The sequence below is a fragment of the Panulirus ornatus genome, chromosome 51 (genome assembly GCF_036320965.1).
Source record: "Panulirus ornatus isolate Po-2019 chromosome 51, ASM3632096v1, whole genome shotgun sequence".
Taxonomy (NCBI): Eukaryota; Metazoa; Arthropoda; class Malacostraca; order Decapoda; family Palinuridae; genus Panulirus; species Panulirus ornatus.
In genome coordinates, this window is record NC_092274.1 from 4,934,128 (window position 1) to 4,952,500 (window position 18,373).

Below are 18,373 nucleotides of genomic sequence, written 5' to 3' on the forward strand. Positions count from 1 at the left end.
ACCCCACGTCTCCCCAAACAACCACACCCCACTAATTCACCCCCCCCGCCTCCTCCTCTCCCCACGTGGGAGACTTTCCTCCCCTCCCCACTCCCACAATTACAGATGGTAATCACCAACGTGGCCTCGCATACCTACATCTGAAATCTACGATTTCCTGTGCGACATTAACGCGGGATGAAGGACACACACACACACACACACACACACACACACACACACACACACACACACACACACACACACACACATACACACACACATACACACACACACGTGATATCCTCTGGGTCGCTATCTCAGAGGATGATAACTCATACTATACCCGCGGGAGATAACAGGGCATTTAAACGTGCTGCTCCATATTTAAGTGTGAGTTAGCACACAGTGTCCTGTGAACGTATGCGTAGTGCCATGATGGGACTGTATGTGTAGTGCCATGATGGGACTATATGTGTAGTGCTATGATGGGACTGTGTGCGTAGTGCTATGATGGGACTGTATGTGTAGTGCCATGATGGGACTGTGTGCGTAGTGCTATGATGGGACTGTATGTGTAGTGCTATGATGGGACTGTATGCGTAGTGCCATGATGGGACTATATGTGTAGTGCTATGATGGGACTGTGTGCGTAGTGCTATGATGGGACTGTATGTGTAGTGCCATGATGGGACTGTATGCGTAGTGCTATGATGGGACTATATGTGTAGTGCCATGATGGGACTGTATGTGTAGTGCTATGATGGGACTGTATGTGTAGTGCTATGATGAGACTGTATGTGTAGTGCTATGATGGGACTGTATGTGTAGTGCCATGATGGGACTGTATGTGTAGTGCTATGATGGGACTGTATGTGTAGTGCTATGATGGGACTGTATGTGTAGTGCTATGATGGGACTGTATGTGTAGTGCTATGATGGGACTATATGTGTAGTGCCATGATGGGACTGTATGTGTAGTGCTATGATGGGACTGTATGTGTAGTGCCATGATGGGACTGTATGTGTAGTGCTATGATGGGACTGTATGCGTAGTGCTATGATGGGACTGTATGTGTAGTGCTATGATGGGACTGTATGTGTAGTGCCATGATGGGACTGTATGTGTAGTGCTATGATGGGACTGTATGCGTAGTGCTATGATGGGACTGTATGTGTAGTGCTATGATGGGACTGTATGTGTAGTGCCATGATGGGACTGTATGTGTAGTGCTATGATGGGACTGTATGTGTAGTGCCATGATGGGACTGTATGTGTAGTGCTATGATGGGACTGTATGTGTAGTGCTATGATGGGACTGTATGCGTAGTGCTATGATGGGACTGTATGTGTAGTGCTATGATGGGACTGTATGTGCAGCGCCATAGATGGGTCTATGTGTTGTGCCAAGGGGAGGAGAACTGCTTATAGAGGTGTCAACCCACACGGTGTTAGGTGTGCGCATCGACCACACTTGTCAAGGTAGGTGCTTAATGCGGCTGGGGGTTAGAAAGTGCCAGGCCGGCTCTCGTAATGCCTACGATGGCTACTTCGGTGCCAGTGCCGCCCCTGCGGAGGAGGGAAAGTGGCACTGTGCCAAAGCTCATGTGCAACATCCACTCGCCACAGACCACAGACCCCACGATCGTTCCCTGCCTGCTGAACAGCTATTTACAAAACATGAAAGCACACCCAAATCTGCACCGCACCTCGCTGCATGAATGGCCCACATTACTTCTTCACTGCGTCCACTGAAAAGCCTTTTTAAACTTCAATTTCCGGAGGAATTTCAGAGAGAGAGAAAAAAAAGACCTGACTGGGGTCTGGCATATTCTCCACCCCTTCCCTCATCAACTAGCAATTGTTGCTACATTTTCTTTCATATTCTCGTCTCTCATTGGAGAAGATAATAGAGGATATAAAGGGGGCTCTTGCGCTGACGCCATCACACGGCCGTGCGTGTATACAGGCCATGTATTTCAATTTTCAAGTTGATCTCTAAATGTTCCCTTATTAATGACCTTATCAAATTCATCTACCAGCCAATCTATAAGTCAAGGTTTATATGTACATATACCAATGTTGTTCTTGTGTGTGTGTGTGTGTGTGTGTGTGTGTGTGTGTGTGTGTGTGGAGCCACTCTAATGTACATACTTAAGTGTGAGAGTGTGGCGCGACCCAGCCCTCAGACATCCGGGCATCGTCTGGAGATTCACAGTAATTACATTCATTAACCAGGCCAGGTTGGGTGTCTGGGTGATCCAGTACCTGGACGACACTCACACTCCAGTTAATGACACACTCAACACACTCCTCCTCCTCCTCCTCCTCATACGTCACGGTGAGTGTGTTCTGCTTGGCTTCCTGGTGAGTGTACTATCAACGGCCAACGAGTGTCTTTATACCTCATATCAGCCATCGTGGGACGATCGCAACTATGCCCCTAATCGAAGCCATGGTGGCTGTAAAGGCAAGATAATGAGATCTCCAGAAAAAGGAGTAAGGTTTGATCTGTACTTTTCCACGGGAGAATAGCTTATACGGCGGGAGAAAGACGAGAGATGGAGGAAAATTCCACCGCTTCCCTGCGCTAGGAGAGGAGGCATCATAACGGTCAATCCTCGTGTGGCAAGCTTGCACAGGAAAACAAATGGGAAGCAGCTGCCAGAAGAATGAGGCGGAGGTGCTGGGACACGAGAGCAGCGGCCGAAGCAACACCCGTGGAACAAGAGGAGAGAAGCAACATTATAGTGGATGGAATGGGTCTGTTGAAGGAGAAGAGATAACAGAAAGTATGATAAGGAAGAAACCTTCTAATTCCATCGTGGATAAGAGACATGCGAGTTAACAACACATCCACCACGCACCATATGAATGAAAGTCATGAGAACCTAGAGTATGGGTGTGGGACTGGGGTGAGAGGTCTAGGGAATGTAATTACCAGTGTCTGGATGACCGGGGAGTATAACTAGGGGTGCGCAGTGTTAACAGGGAGTGGGAAGAGTGTATCTGGGTGTGGCAGAGTTCGCAAGTGTACCCACGACACTGAGGTGACCTACCTTCCATAGTGAGCGGTATACTCGTCAAGTGGTCTTCTCAATCGTTTCCTCGGTTCTTGGCTGCTAGTCTCTCCTTCTAACACCCCCGTGAGCTCACACGGGCTTACCACTCCACGTCCTCCAGTCCGACACAAAAACCGGACTAACGTGTTTCAACCTCAAATCTCGCGAACACAAGCAGTAAGAGAGAAGTCCGACTCGACAATCTGGTTCACGTTTCCTCTGTAATCAGTTGCACTCGAACCATCTGAAACAACCAGGATCCGAACCGTATGAAACACTAGCACTTTGACCCGTCTGGAGCAACGGTAATTCGACCAGTCTGAAACAACGGTACTTCGAACCGTTTTGAAACACTAACACTCAAACCGAAGCACCAGAACTCGAGCACTCACTTCACTAATCGGTCACGAAACCCAGATCTTCCTTACTATGAAGTGGAGAGACCCAGGTCTTATTAAACACTGTAGAACGTACTTCACGTTTCCTTCAACACGCCCCTGTCTCCACTCTCTGACAAACTCTGGTTACTCCACACACTCTCATGAGAGGAAATAATCCAGTTCTGATGACATCATGTGCGTGGTGGCAATCAGAATTACGCGTCGTCCGTCACGGACAGCCACGTACATGTACGTGACGTCCACAACACGTCCAGACCGGCCGCGACGTGAAGGTCTCCGACGCGGGGTCTGCGCGCCAAGATGATGTATTTACCATACGTGGCCAAGCTTTTGATCCTTCCCTCGTGGCCACCGCGTCTGTCTGGCGCGACGGCGGTGTGAGCAAGGCTATGGGTGACACAGTACGTGTGCTGGGAAGAGCACACAGCACACACAGAGGCAGGAGGGGGACTGGAGAAGTGCTTGACACAGCACGAGAGGTTGCTGCAGACGGGTGTGTCTCTCGCAGCACAGACAGCGTCAGTGGGACAGGAGAGGTGGCTGTAGACGGGTCTCTCTCTCTCTCATAGCACACGCATCGGGAGGAGCGACAGCAACCAACCGCCTCACCCCCGCCTCGCATCGCCACACTGATCCTCCACCACCACCACCACCACCACCACGGCCCCGGCATCACCAGCCCCGCCCCACCCCGCCCCACCCAGCACATGATGCTATATACTGCTTCTGTCTACCAACCCCCAGGCCTGACACTCAGGAGGCTCCTGTGTGTCACACCAGGAACTCAGGCGCGACGCCCGTGACTCACATGTGACAAGACACAGGTCACTCTGACGATGTCGAAGTCGGCCATGTTTACCCCACCAACAAGAAGATCCTGGCTACGCCACCAGCAGGAAGGTCTTGGCTACGCCACCAGCAGGAAGGTCCTGGCTACGCCACCAGCAGGAAGGTCTTGGCTACGCCACCAGCAGGAAGGTCCTGGCTACGCCACCAGCAGGAAGGTCCTGGCTACATCACCAGCAGGAAGGTCCTAGCTACGCCACCAGCAGGAAGGTCCTGGCTATGCCACCAGCAGGAAGGTCCTGGCTACATCACCAGCAGGAAGGTCCTAGCTACGCCACCAGCAGGAAGGTCCTGGCTATGCCACCAGCAGGAAGGTCCTGGCTACATCACCAGCAGGAAGGTCCTAGCTACGCCACCAGCAGGAAGGTCCTGGCTATGCCACCAGCAGGAAGGTCCTGGCTACGCCACCAGCAGGAAGGTCCTGGCTACGCCACCAACAGGAAGGTCCTGGCTACGCCACCAGCAGGAAGGTCCTAGCTACGCCACCAACAGGAAGGTCCTGGCTATGCCACCAGCAGGAAGGTCCTAGCTACGCCACCAACAGGAAGGTCCTGGCTACGCCACCAACAGGAAGGTCCTGGCTACGCCACCAGCAGGAAGGTCCTGGCTACGCCACCAGCAGGAAGGTCCTAGCTACGCCACCAGCAGGAAGGTCCTGGCTACGCCACCAACAGGAAGGTCCTGGCTACGCCACCAGCAGGAAGGTCCTGGCTACGCCACCAACAGGAAGGTCCTGGCTACGCCACCAGCAGGAAGGTCCTGGCTACGCCACCAGCAGGAAGGTCCTGGCTATGCCACCAACAGGAAAGTCTCCGTAAAATATAAATCCCAGGCAGGAATATCAGGCTGAGGGTCATGCAAATCTAGAGCCATTATACCTTCGAAGTGCACCCGAAATGCAAGAAACTAGCCCATTCAACCTTGTAATTTGGCCCTGACGGCGTAAAGCAAATCCACCCAATGAAAAAGTGTGAGGTGTAAGTGTTAGGGAGCGTACACTGTACAGGGCCTCACTTGGTCGAGCCCCGAGTGAGAGGTATGGGGGGGGGACAGCCTTGTTGTGGGCGTACGGTAGTAATGGCCGAGGCTAGGACTGGTGTGCAGTGTAATCTGAGGACCCTGCCGGAAGGAGGTGCGAGACGTTAAAAAGAACAACCTCTCTCTCTCTCTCTCTCTCTCTCTCTCTCTCTCTCTCTCTCTCTCTCTCTCTCTCTCTCTGAATCTTTTCTCATTATAATCCGTGCAAACGATCTACTTTACTGGAGAGAGAGAGAGAGAGAGAGAGAGAGAGAGAGAGAGAGAGAGAGAGAGAGAGAGAGAGAGAGAGAGAGAGAGAGAGAGAGAGAGAGAGAGAGATATTCTTGTTTGCCAGAATCAACAAACACTATCTCTCCAGCACATCAGCAAAAGCTACAGCAACCAGCTGTACCGCAGCCATCACACCCAACCCTCTCATATATATATATATATATATATATATATATATATATATATATATATATATATATATATATATATATATATATATATCTTTTTTTTTTTTATTTTGCTTTGTCGCTGCCTCCCGCGTTTGCGAGGTAGCGCAAGGAAACAGACGAAAGAAATGGCCCAACCCACCCCCATACACGTGTATATACAGACACGTCCACACACGCAAATATACATACCTATACATCTCAATGTACACATATATATACACACACAGACACATACATATATACACATGCACACAATTCACACTGTCTGCCTTTATTCATTCCCATCGCCATCTCGTCACACATGGAATAACATCCCCCTCCCCCCTCATGTGTGCGAGGTAACGCTAGGAAAAGACAACAAAGGCCCCATTCGTTCACACCCAGTCTCTAGCTGTCATGCAATAATGCCCGAAACCACAGCTCCTTTTCCACATCCAGGCCCCACAGAACTTTCCATGGTTTACCCCAGGCGCTTCACATGCCCTGATTCAATCCATTGAGAGCACGTCGACCCCAGTATACCACATCGATCCAATTCACTCTATTCCTTGCCCTCCTTTCACCCTCCTGCATGTTCAGGCCCCGATCACACAAAATCTTTTTCACTCCATCTTTCCACCTCTAATTTGGTCTCCCACTTCTCCTTGTTCCCTCCACCTCCGACACATATATCCTCTTGGTCAATCTTTCCTCACTCATTCTCTCCATGTGACCAAACCATTTCAAAACACCCTCTTCTGCTCTCTCAACCACGCTCTTTTTATTTCCACACATCTCTCTTACCCTTACGTTACTCACTCGATCAAACCACCTCACACCACACATTGTCCTCAAACATCTCATTTCCAGCACATCCATCCTCCTGCGCACAACTCTATCCATAGCCCACGCCTCGCAACCATACAACATTGTTGGAACCATTATTCCTTCAAACATACCCATTTTTGCTTTCGGAGATAATGTTCTCGACTTCCACACATTCTTCAAGGCTCCCAGAATTTTCGCCCCCTCCCCCACCCTACGATCCACTTCCGCTTCCATGGTTCCATCCGCTGCCAGATCCACTCCCAGATATCTAAAACACTTCACTTCCTCCAGTTTTTCTCCATTCAAACTCACCTCCCAATTGACTTGACCCTCAACCCTACTGTACCTAATAACCTTGCTCTTATTCACATTTACTCTTAACTTTCTTCTTTCACACACTTTACCATACTCAGTCACCAGCTTCTGCAGTTTCTCACATGAATCAGCCACCAGCGCTGTATCATCAGCGAACAACAACTGACTCACTTCCCAAGCTCTCTCATCCCAACAGACTTCATACTTGCCCCTCTTTCCAAAACTCTTGCATTCACCTCCCTAACAACCCCATCCATAAACAAATTAAACAACCATGGAGACATCACACACCCCTGCCGCAAACCTACATTCACTGAGAACCAATCACTTTCCTCTCTTCCTACACGTACACATGCCTTACATACTCGATAAAAACTTTTCACTGCTTCTAACAACTTGCCTCCCACACCATATATTCTTAATACCTTCCACAGAGCATCTCTATCAACTCTATCATATGCCTTCTCCAGATCCATAAATGCTACATACAAATCCATTTGCTTTTCTAAGTATTTCTCACATATATATATATATATATATATATATATATATATATATATATATATATATATATATATATATATATATATATATATATATATATATATATATAAGGTTTTGAGCGACCGAGTCCTGAACATTCAGGAGGGCGAAATGCGTGCAAGGAACAGAGTAAATTGGAACGATGTGGTATACCGGTGTCGATGTGCTGTCAATGGATTGAACCAGGGCATGTGAAGCGTCTGGGGTAAACCATGGAAAGTTTTGTGGGGCCTGGATGTGGAAAGGGAGCTGTGATGTCGGTGCATTACACATGACAGCTAGAGACTGAGTGAGAACGAATGTAGCCTTTTGTCTTTTCCCAGCGCTACCTTGCGCGAGGGAAGGCGGTGCCATTTCATGTGTGGCGGGGTGGCGACGATAATGGATGAAGGCAGCAAGTATGAATGGGTACATGTGTATATATCTATATGTCTGTGAATGTATATTTATGTATATGTTGAAATGTATAGGTATGTATATGTGCGTGTGTGGGCGTCTTTTGTATATACATGTGCATGTGGGTGGGTTGGGCCTGTCTTTCGTCTGTTTCCTTGCGCTACCTCGCTAACGCGGGAAACAGCGACAAAGTATAAATATATATATATATATATATATATATATATATATATATATATATATATATATATATATATATATATATATATATATATATAGATAGATAGATAGATAGACGGATATATAGATAGATAGATATAGATAATGATAAGACAGAGAGAGATATGGATAGACAAACATACTGAACATATGAAGAAAAGGTTAAAAGCAAGACTAAAAGTAAGGTAATGAAGCGTTCAACAAGTGGAAGGGTTCAAAACGAAGGTCTAAAGTTGAGTCTGAATATGGATGGAGAAAGAGACTGCAGGACGTGGAGTGGTAACAAGGCACCGGATGGGACCTTTGGAACCTATGAAGCCGTCGAGGCTGATGACCATGGAACGGTAAGTATGGGTTTTGCCCGTGGACACCGGTACGCTCTGGCTTCAATCATTATTCACGACGGCGAAAGATTCAGTTGTGTGCAAATGAGGCCATTGTTCCCTTCTTCCTGACGCCACCTCGCACACGCAAGAAAAGTAGGTATAAAACAACCATTTCATATATATATATATATATATATATATATATATATATATATATATATATATATATATATATATATATACACACACACACAACAGCCTATGTTGCGTCTATTGTCAATTGTGTGTGACACCAGGGAACCTGTCGCTTTGGATCACCCTCGCCTTTTGTCTCCCGCCACAGTGCCTATTATACCGGGGCGCGCTCGTGTGACGCCCCTGCCTGGCAACAGCTTTTCCCTAATGACGCGCTGCAGATATGATGTGTTTCAAGGATAATAATGGGTTAAGCCGGTGTTTATTCCCGTATTAATCATGTGCGATACTGCAGCCAGCATATACTACACTTAATCACTATTTACACACTATATATATATATATATATATATATATATATATATATATATATATATATATATATATATATTTTTTTTTTTTTTTTTTTCAAACTATTCGCCATTTCCCGCGTTAGCGAGGTAGCGTTAAGAACAGAGGACTGGGCCTTTTTCGGAATATCCTCACCTGGCCCCCTCTGTTCCTTCTTTTGGAAAATTAAAAAAAAAAAACGAGAGGGGAGGATTTCCAGCCCCCCGCTCCCTCCCCTTTTAGTCGCCTTCTACGACACGCAGGGAATACGTGGGAAGTATTCTTAATCCCCTATCCCCAGGGATAATATATATATATATATATATATATATATATATATATATATATATATATATATATATATATATATATATATTGTGATCCTTTCCAACATTATCATTATACTCTGTCGCTGTCTCCGGCGTTAGCGAGGTAGCGCAAGGAAACAGTCGCCAGAATGGTCCAACCCACCCACATACACATGTATATACATACTCGTATATACATTTATATATGCATGCACAGACATATACATATATACACATGTACATAATTCATACTTGCTGCCTTTATTCATCCCCGCCGCCACCCCGCCACACATGAAATGACACCCCCCCCCCCCCGCACGCGCCTAAGGTAGCGCTAGGAGAAGACAACAAAGGCCACATTCGTTCACACTCAGTCTCTAGCTGTCATGTATAATGCATCGAAAACAACAGCTCCCTTTCCACATCCAGGCCTCACAAAACTTTCCATGGTTTACCCCGAACGCTTCACATGCCCTGGTTCAATCCACTGACAGCACGTCGACCCCGGTATACCACATCATTCCAATTCACTTTATTCCTTGCACGCCTTTCACCTTCCTGCATGTTCAGGCCCCGATTGCTCAAAATCTTTTACGCTCCATCCTTCCACCTCCAATCTGGTCTCCCACTTTTCCTCGTTCCCTCCATCTCTGACACATATATCCTCTTTGTCAATCTTTCCTCACTCATTCTCTCGGTGTGACCAAACCATTTCAATATACACCTCTTTTGCTCTCTCAACCACACTCTTTTATTACCACACATCTCTCTTACCCTTTCATTACCTACTCCATGAAACCACCTCACACCACATATTGTCTTCAAATATCTCATTTCCAACACATCCACCCTCCGCCGCACAACCCTATCTATACCCCACGCCTCGCAACCATATATATATATATATATATATATATATATATATATATATATATATATATACACGTTGGAAAGGACCACAATTTTGCGCGTGATCAAGATATTCCTATGAGTCCACAGGAACTTATCGTGTTTCATTTTTCCCCGTGGACTCATAGGAATATATATATATATATATATATATATATATATATATATATATATATATATACATGAAAGCAACAATGGGGACTCGTAGCTAAACTGGTCTGAATAGTTAGAATATAAAAAAAAAGCTGTACAAAGCAGCAGTGTACACAACGTCAGTGTACAAAGTAGCAGCATAAACAACACTAGTGTACAAATCTGCAACATAAACAAAACTAGTGTACAAATCTGCAATACAAACAACACTAGTGTACACAGCAGCAATATAAACAACACTAGTGTACAAAGCAGCAACATAAAACTAGTGTACAAAGCTGCAATACAAACAACACTAGTGTACACAGCAGCAATATAAACAACACTATTGTACAAAGCAGCAACATAACAAAAACTAGTGTACAAAGCTGCAATACAAACAACACTAATGTACACAGCAGCAATATAAACAACACTAGTGTACAAAGCTGCAATATAAACAACACTGGTGTACAAAGCTGCAATATAAACAACAGTAGTGTACACAGCAGCAATACAAGCAACACTAGTGTGAGCAGCAGCAATATAAACAACACTAGTGTACAAAGCTGCAATAGCAGCAACACAAACAATACAGTGTACAAAGCATCAATATAAACAGCACTGGTGTGCCAAAAAGCATTAAGCACAATAATGGTGTACATTGGTACAGTAAACCCGGGTTCCTGGTGGCCTATAAAGGTCTTATGGATGTCTGATAGTAGCCAGCAACTTGCACTTGACAACGTTGACCAAATATAACCAAGGTAACATAGGGTTTTCTCCCCTGACAGTTATTAATACTTGACATTACAATCTGTCAGAGCTTGTGGCTGGCTGACAGCGACGGTGCGGTTATTTCCTGAGTGCTCACGTAAGGTCTGGGGTCAAACTTGAGGTGACCTCGCCCAGGTCACGGTGTCTGTGGCACTTGTGAGTGGCGTGTGAGGGAGGGGAGGTTACTGTAGGGCCATTGTAAGTGTTGTGTGAGGGAGGGGAGGTTAGTGTAGGGCCATTGTAAGTGTAGTGTGAGGGAGGGGAGGTTAGTGTAGAGCCATTGTGAGTTTAGTGTGAGGGAGAAAAGGTTGTTGTAGGGCCATTATAAGTGTAGTGAGAGGGAGGGGAGGTTAGTGTCGGGCCATTATAAGTGTAGTGTGAAGGAGGGGAGGTTAGTGTAGGGCCATTATAAGTGTAGTGTGAGGGAGGGGAGGTTAGTGTAGGGCTATTGTAAGTGTAGTGTGAGGGAGGGGAGGTTAGTGTAGGGCCATTATAAGTGTAGTGTGAGGGAGGGGAGGTTAGTCTAAGGTCACTGTGAGTGTAGCGTGAGGGAGGAAGGTGAGTATATGGCTATGACGCGTGAGGTGAGAGGGAAGGGGGTGGGTTTTGGGCCCTGGAAGAGGAGCTAGGGGCAAGGGGATGGACCCAGGGCCGGTGGGAGCAGAATGAGAGGGAAGGGAGAGGGAGGGAGAGTGTAGGGCCCCTGGGAGTTGAGTGAGAGGTTACGTGAGTGCGGACTGCTGCCTGATGGTCGTTGAAATAAATGGCAGCAATCATGACTGGACGCTCCCGTCTGAATAGGTAATGCGGGTGCCAACACACACACACACACACACACACACACACACACACACACACACACACACTTTCATGTGAGCAAAGGGTCCGGATTCACATAAGGCAGAATCCAAATCCTTATGCTGAGAAAGGGTCCATTGTCTCATGCAAGCACAGTCCGGAGTCTCGTGCAAGCAAAGAGCCTTCTAGAGTCCCATGCAAACAAAGAACTCAGTCTAATGCAAGCAGAGGGCCCAGAGCCTCATGCATGTAAAGAGTCCACCATCTTACACAATACAATCGAGATTGGCATGCAAGCAGAAATTGCTGCGTTACACGCAAGCAAACAGTTATGGGTCTCCTTCAAGCAAAGCTTCCTGCGTTTCACGGCAACAAATAGTACTGTGTCTCTTGCTAGCACAGATTCCTGGGTCTCATGCAAGCAAACAGCACTGTGTCTCTTGCAGACAAAGAGAGTTCATGATCTCATGCATGCAGAGTACAGGAACTCATGCAAGCAAATGGTCCTCGGTCTCTGGCAAGCAAAGACTCCACTATCTCATGTAAGACAAACAGCAGATCGTCACCTGCAGCCAGAGTGTACGGCGTCTTAGCTGCAAAATGTAGCGTACTATATCAAAAATCATCGTCTTAATGAATCATTTAACTACGACGCATTTCAGCTTTGGTCGTAGCTCAATATGACCCCAAGCGCGAAGGCCGTGCTCCCGTTTTCTGCACCCGGAGTGAGAACGTGGTATGAACAGTTATAACTGACTTTAACAGCTAGAAAACGGGAACACTCTCTCTCTCTCTCTCTCTCTCTCTCTCTCTCTCTCTCTCTCTCTCTCTCTCTCTCTCTCTCTCTCTCTCTCTCTCTCTCTCTCAGGACAATTACACACCCACCGTATGGACCCACACGCTCTACCAATTTCTCTCCGTCTGCCTCGACAATGAGGAGTGGTAACAGTAACAAATATGCTCCAACTCCCTACACAAACCCACCCCCACACCAATCTATCCCCCAACTCGCACATCTCAAAATATGATCCTGAATAACAAGCTTCAGCCAACGTACTTTATTTTATAGTCTGTTTTTAACAACCCCCCCCCCCCTCCTTCAACAACTGGTAGCGTTAGTAACGAATGGATAAGCCTTGGAGAAGAGGAAGGGCAGGGAGATATCATTACTTGTTTTCAATCTGAGGGAGTGGTAATTGCTGTGTGCGTGTGTGTGTGTGTGTGTGTGTGTGTGTGTGTGTGTGTGTGTGTGTGTGTTGACGGGGTGTGAGGCTGGACTGGTGAGCGCGAGTCACCCACTAAATACGAAAGACGGAGGAGATGAAGAAGGAGAAGAAGGAGGGGATGAAGGAAAAGGAGAATGAAGAAGAGGAAGAAGCGAAAGAAATGAAAGAAGAAGGAGAAGAGTAAGAAGCAAAAGAAAAAGACAAAAGGTCCTGGGTTCGGATCCTGGCTGTTGGAGGGTATTATGTGATGTATATATATATGTATATACATGTGTATGTGGGTGGGTTGGGCCATTCTTTCGTCTGTTTCCTTGCGCTACCTCGCTAACGCAGGAGACAGCGACAAAGCAAAATAAATAAATAAATCATAAATTATATATATATATATATATATATATATATATATATATATATATATATATATATATATATATATACATAACACACAAACCTCCACACACACTCACACAACGCAGATAACATTTGGCATCACAGCTTGGGAGGTACAATAACCTCACTTCCATGGCTCCTCAGCCAAGCCTAAAAACAGCCTGAGACCAACCCAGTGTTGATGGTATCTATACCAGAGGCTATACGATGGTTCCTGGCCCGGCATCAGTGGGCGTATAGTTCAACTGCAGATAGACAAAGGGAGGCGTAACAGTAATCAAATGGCACGTTCTTCCCTTTCTATGCCAAAGTTCCTGGCCAAGTTGTAGAGAAAGGAAAGTGGTTATAACACAGTTTAAGGTTCTTACACCCTTCTCTCTGGAATATAGTATATTTAAACGGCAGAGAGGCAAAATAAAGTGTATCAATAATTTCAAAACACTTTCTTCCTTCCTATGCCTAGGTTCTTGGCCTAGTTACAGAGAAACAAAAGGAGTTGTAACACTGTTTAAGGTCCTTCCACCATTCTCTATGGTAAACTGGCGCATGATCAACATCAGCTTAAACTACTGAGAAACTGTTTAGTCAGCATGATGTCTAAAGGCATTGTCCAAGCCAGATCGATCCAATAAATCATCTAAATTAGTAAGACACGTTGAAAGCACTTAAAACTATCAGTTACAGCGTAGAGGCAAGAGATATGGGAAAGTACTGGAAGATCCTAATCTGCATACGAAAATGAATGCTTGTTGGACTCAAACATTCCTCATATTGTTAGTAACAAAAGGTGTTGAGAAAGATTATGAAACGAGAACTGCGAATGTCTGAGTGGAAGACAGCGAGTGTCCGTCTTGTTCTGTGTCTGCTCCCCCAGGGTTCAGGGGTCAAGGGTCAGCCAGCTGGTCAGTACACATAACCTTCCTACATATAACAACCACCTGGCCATCAGGAGTCAAGGGTCAGCCAGCTGGTTGGGCCGAGGTACCGTCGTTGTGTTGCCGGTGTAGCAAGAGGAACGTTGCACTGCCGGAAGATGGCGTGGCGGCCCAGGTCCTGGAGCTGCTGCAGGAGGCAGGCAACAACCACATCCCCGCACGATCCCTGCCATCACTGGAAGGCATCAGGGTCACCCGGGGCTGCTACTAACGACGGTGAAGCCCAGCGGGATAAGACGTGTCCAGGCACCAGGGGGGCGGCGCCCTTGTGGTCTGAGGCGACTGAACCAATTAACGGAATGACTGCTTAAGTGATTCAGGCTCCTGGCACAAGCCTATTCCAGACTGATCGGGTCACGGTTAACGTTCCTGATCGTGACACATTCACGGGCCGCCCAGGGTCCAGCGCACAGGTTCGAATCCTGATTGCGGCAGTCGGTCCACACTCAACCTAGCAGTTCATCCACCCCTAAGAGTTGGTCGATGAAATAGGTACCTGGCTCAGGCTAACGTATATAGCGTTAATGGGATGACCTTGTTTAGGGCCTCAGTGGGCATTAATGGTTGAGGCATGGTGAGGCACGATAAATCTTTCTGGCGAACCCTCGCAATATTGTGAAGGACCGTAGACTGACTCAAGTCCAGACGAGATTGAACCTCCCGCAATGGGTGTTTGGGGTCGCCTTCCTGCTCGGGTCCTGACCTATGAGGGAACCCAGTTACCATCTTGGGTCGAGATGGCTTACGGAAATAACATCTGGTCGCTTATATGGCAATCTACAGCCATGGGGGAAATGACGCTGCAGGGTAAATACACTCTCGCTCCTTTGCATTAAGTGTCTGGCTATAAAGCATCGATGAGTTCATACCCGTAGCGTCAACAGAAATGTAATCGCTCTGGCTCATTATTTCCCGCCGTTAACCGGGGCACTGACCTTACGGTGTGACAACACAGATGAATTACATTACAACAAAGGAATATTATCACGTGTTGAAAATTGGCAAGATCAGTTACATTTCACTTTTTTGAACATGAAGGAGGAATGAAGTTCATGGGTGACGTGGGTTATATGTTATTCGACCAACCCCCTGATCCTATACGGGTTCATGGGTTGTTGGGTACAGAAGGTCCATCAGAGCCCCCACCATGCAATAGTCATGGAGCCCACCGTGCCATGGGTTCATCATAATAACGACATTATGTTCACTCATCTTGGCCCATCATCATGAGTGCATGCGTTGTGGGGGTAGGATTTCCATGAGCCCCCGACCCCACTATGAGTTCATGGATAATGGAGGATAATACTCATTAAAAAAAAAAAAAATAGCAGGACAAAGAGGAGCCAGCGAGGAACAGCCCCGCTGAACAATGAAAATGGCAGCAAGAAAGATGTAGCTTTTCCAGCTTAGCTTGTACCAAGAGCTACATAAAGCTGTCCTAGCTTAGCTTACCAGGGCTATTGTCCTGTACTGTAGGAGTGACAAAGAGATTATATGTGTTAGAAGCTACAAGACGGCAACACTGACGTCTAATTACATTGATGATTACATTCCATCGATTTTATAGTTATACAATATCATATTCTACTAAGTCAAGTTATATCATATTGCATTATCTTATTCCTTAAAATACTCTTACAGGACTTGATTATATTCAATTAAGTCACATATCAAATTACATTATACTACATTATAACATATTCCTGTGTGCTCTTACAGTGCTAGATTAAGTATAATATAAATATATGAGAATTACTGACTTCACAACCACAGAGATTTGAAATCTAAATATCAAATTTAGAATTCAAAATCACAACTACAATTCAAAATCAGAATTAAATTCAAAATCAGTCTATCATCTGCACTCTACATGCGAGGATAGAGGCGAGGCGAGTCTATTTACTTCATAAGATGCAATCTTTTTTTCCACCTCCTTCAGACGCAAAATAAGATGAAAAAAAAAATCCCTCTTCATATTCGTGCAAGATATTAACTCGCTCTGTGAATATAAAATCAGCTGTTCATTTTGCGGAAATAGCGATCGATCCTTAAGTTACGCTTTGCTAGGTTAGGGTACGATAATCTGACGATAATAAAGCTAAAATAACGATAATAACTTGCAGCTTTCAAGCTACTTGCCTAACTTAGCCTAGGACGGGTTAAGTTTAGAGATACTAGCTTAATATTTCCAACACTTTTCTTATATCCCATTTTGTTATCAGGTCGGCGGCGTTCCAAGGTGGGATTCATTACACTCATTTGTCCCATTGCAAGAAATTCGTAATACAAAATAGTCGCACTGTATGTACCACGCCTGCGCGTTGTCTTGAAGCTAAGAGGGAGGGAATATGTATGTATGTATGCATGTCCTTCCCACTCTGTTTTGTTGAACGGCACTGCTTGCGCGTCGTGCTTACCGCTGGAATATCTAGAATTATGAAGAACGAGTCGTGTGAATGACGCATAGTCAAGTACTATGAGTGACATGGAGGGATCATAACATGTTTATGGACAGACAGCCGAAGGAAAAAGTATATATATAAGTTACCCAGCAAATCTTCATTTTCTTATCAGAAAGATGATGTCCCATTTTTTATCGCAGAGAACTTGCACAGACTAAAGAAATTCGTCACAAGTCGTCCTTGTGAACAGTATGAAGTACTACTCTCTATTAGATGTAAACTTATAACCAAGTATTCATAAATCACGGTTCGTTATCCATTATTAGTTATCGTGTGTCTACAAATCCCAGGGGCTCCAAAGGCAATCGAATGTATGGAACAATCATGTTACCAACAGTAATTGAGGGATACTATCATGGTAAGAGAAAATTCAGTCTATAAGGTTAAAATATATTATATATATTGCGCTACCTCGCAAACGCGGGAGACAGCGACAAAGTATAATATAATATATATATAATATAAGGTTAAAATCTAGTTTTTCTTTGGTTTGGTCTATGTTACATATCCTTTTCAGATATCATGATTAAAATACAGAAATGGCAGTACACAATATAATTAGGAAGGTCAACATTTAGACTTTTTTCAATCTCTTTCTGGCCCATTTGAGAACTGTTAATTACACAACGCGTAGCTCTGTTATGGCCGTTTATCTCGGCTTTTCAGACTTGATTACCTTTTTTCCTTCAAAAATATTCGATCAAAGTGTATTCTGTAATGAAAATATTGACGTGACCGTAAGTGATTCATGATCATGACTGCCTCATTATCATGATGAGGTAGTCATGTGTGGGCCTAGGGGCTGGTGAGGACCGAGGCGGGAAGCGCTCCGGGAATGTCCATTACCCGGCCACAGAGGCAGCGCTTATGGCATACCTGGTGGCTGGCAAGCCCGCGCCCAACGAGGCATTAATTTGTTCCTCACTTTGGCTGGCGGGTGCTATCCTGATAATTATAACTGGCTCATCAGCATGACGATCATATCATATATATATATATATATATATATATATATATATATATATATATATCCCTGGGGATAGGGGAGAAAGAAGACTTCCCACGTATTCCCTGCGTGTCGTAGAAGGCGACTAAAAGGGGAGAGAGCGGGGGGCTGGAAATCCTCCCCTCTCGTCTTTTTTTTTTCTTTTTTTTCTTTTCCAAGAGAAAGAACAGAGGGGGGCCAAGTGAGGATATTCCTTCAGAGGCCCAGTCCTCTGTTCTTAACGCTACCTCGCTAACGCGGGAAATGGCGAATAGTATGAAAGAAAATATATGTGTGTGTGTGTGTGTGTGTGTGTGTGTGTGTGTGTGTGTGTGTGTAATTTTCTTACAACCACATCGCATCTACTGTCCTAAAATGAGTATGATTTTTAAGAGTAATAACCGTTCATATTTTTCAGCCACACATTGCAAAAGTCGTGCCGTCATGGTTCAGTATAATCTTTTCCACTGAAACTTCTTCTCCAATTTGGACCAAACTAGTTGAGGAAGGTCTTTAGCTGGTCCATTTTCAAACTTGGGCCCCCGTGATTCTT

General features: G+C 45.4%; 1 protein-coding gene across 2 annotated transcripts in view; it reads right to left on the minus strand.

Moving 5' to 3' along the window:
* The window catches only part of LOC139764857 (tripartite motif-containing protein 3-like), a 292,630-nt gene that overhangs the window by 123,395 nt on the left and 150,862 nt on the right, over positions 1 to 18,373 (minus strand). Inside the window, exon 1 of one of the 2 annotated variants that reach the window (XM_071691868.1) lies at positions 3,040 to 4,075. The exons of the other annotated variant lie outside the window; for it this stretch is intronic. The gene's annotated coding sequence lies outside the window, so the exon portion shown is untranslated. Of the gene's footprint in view, positions 1 to 3,039; positions 4,076 to 18,373 lie in introns of those variants that run through there. 2 annotated transcript variants of the gene reach the window in all.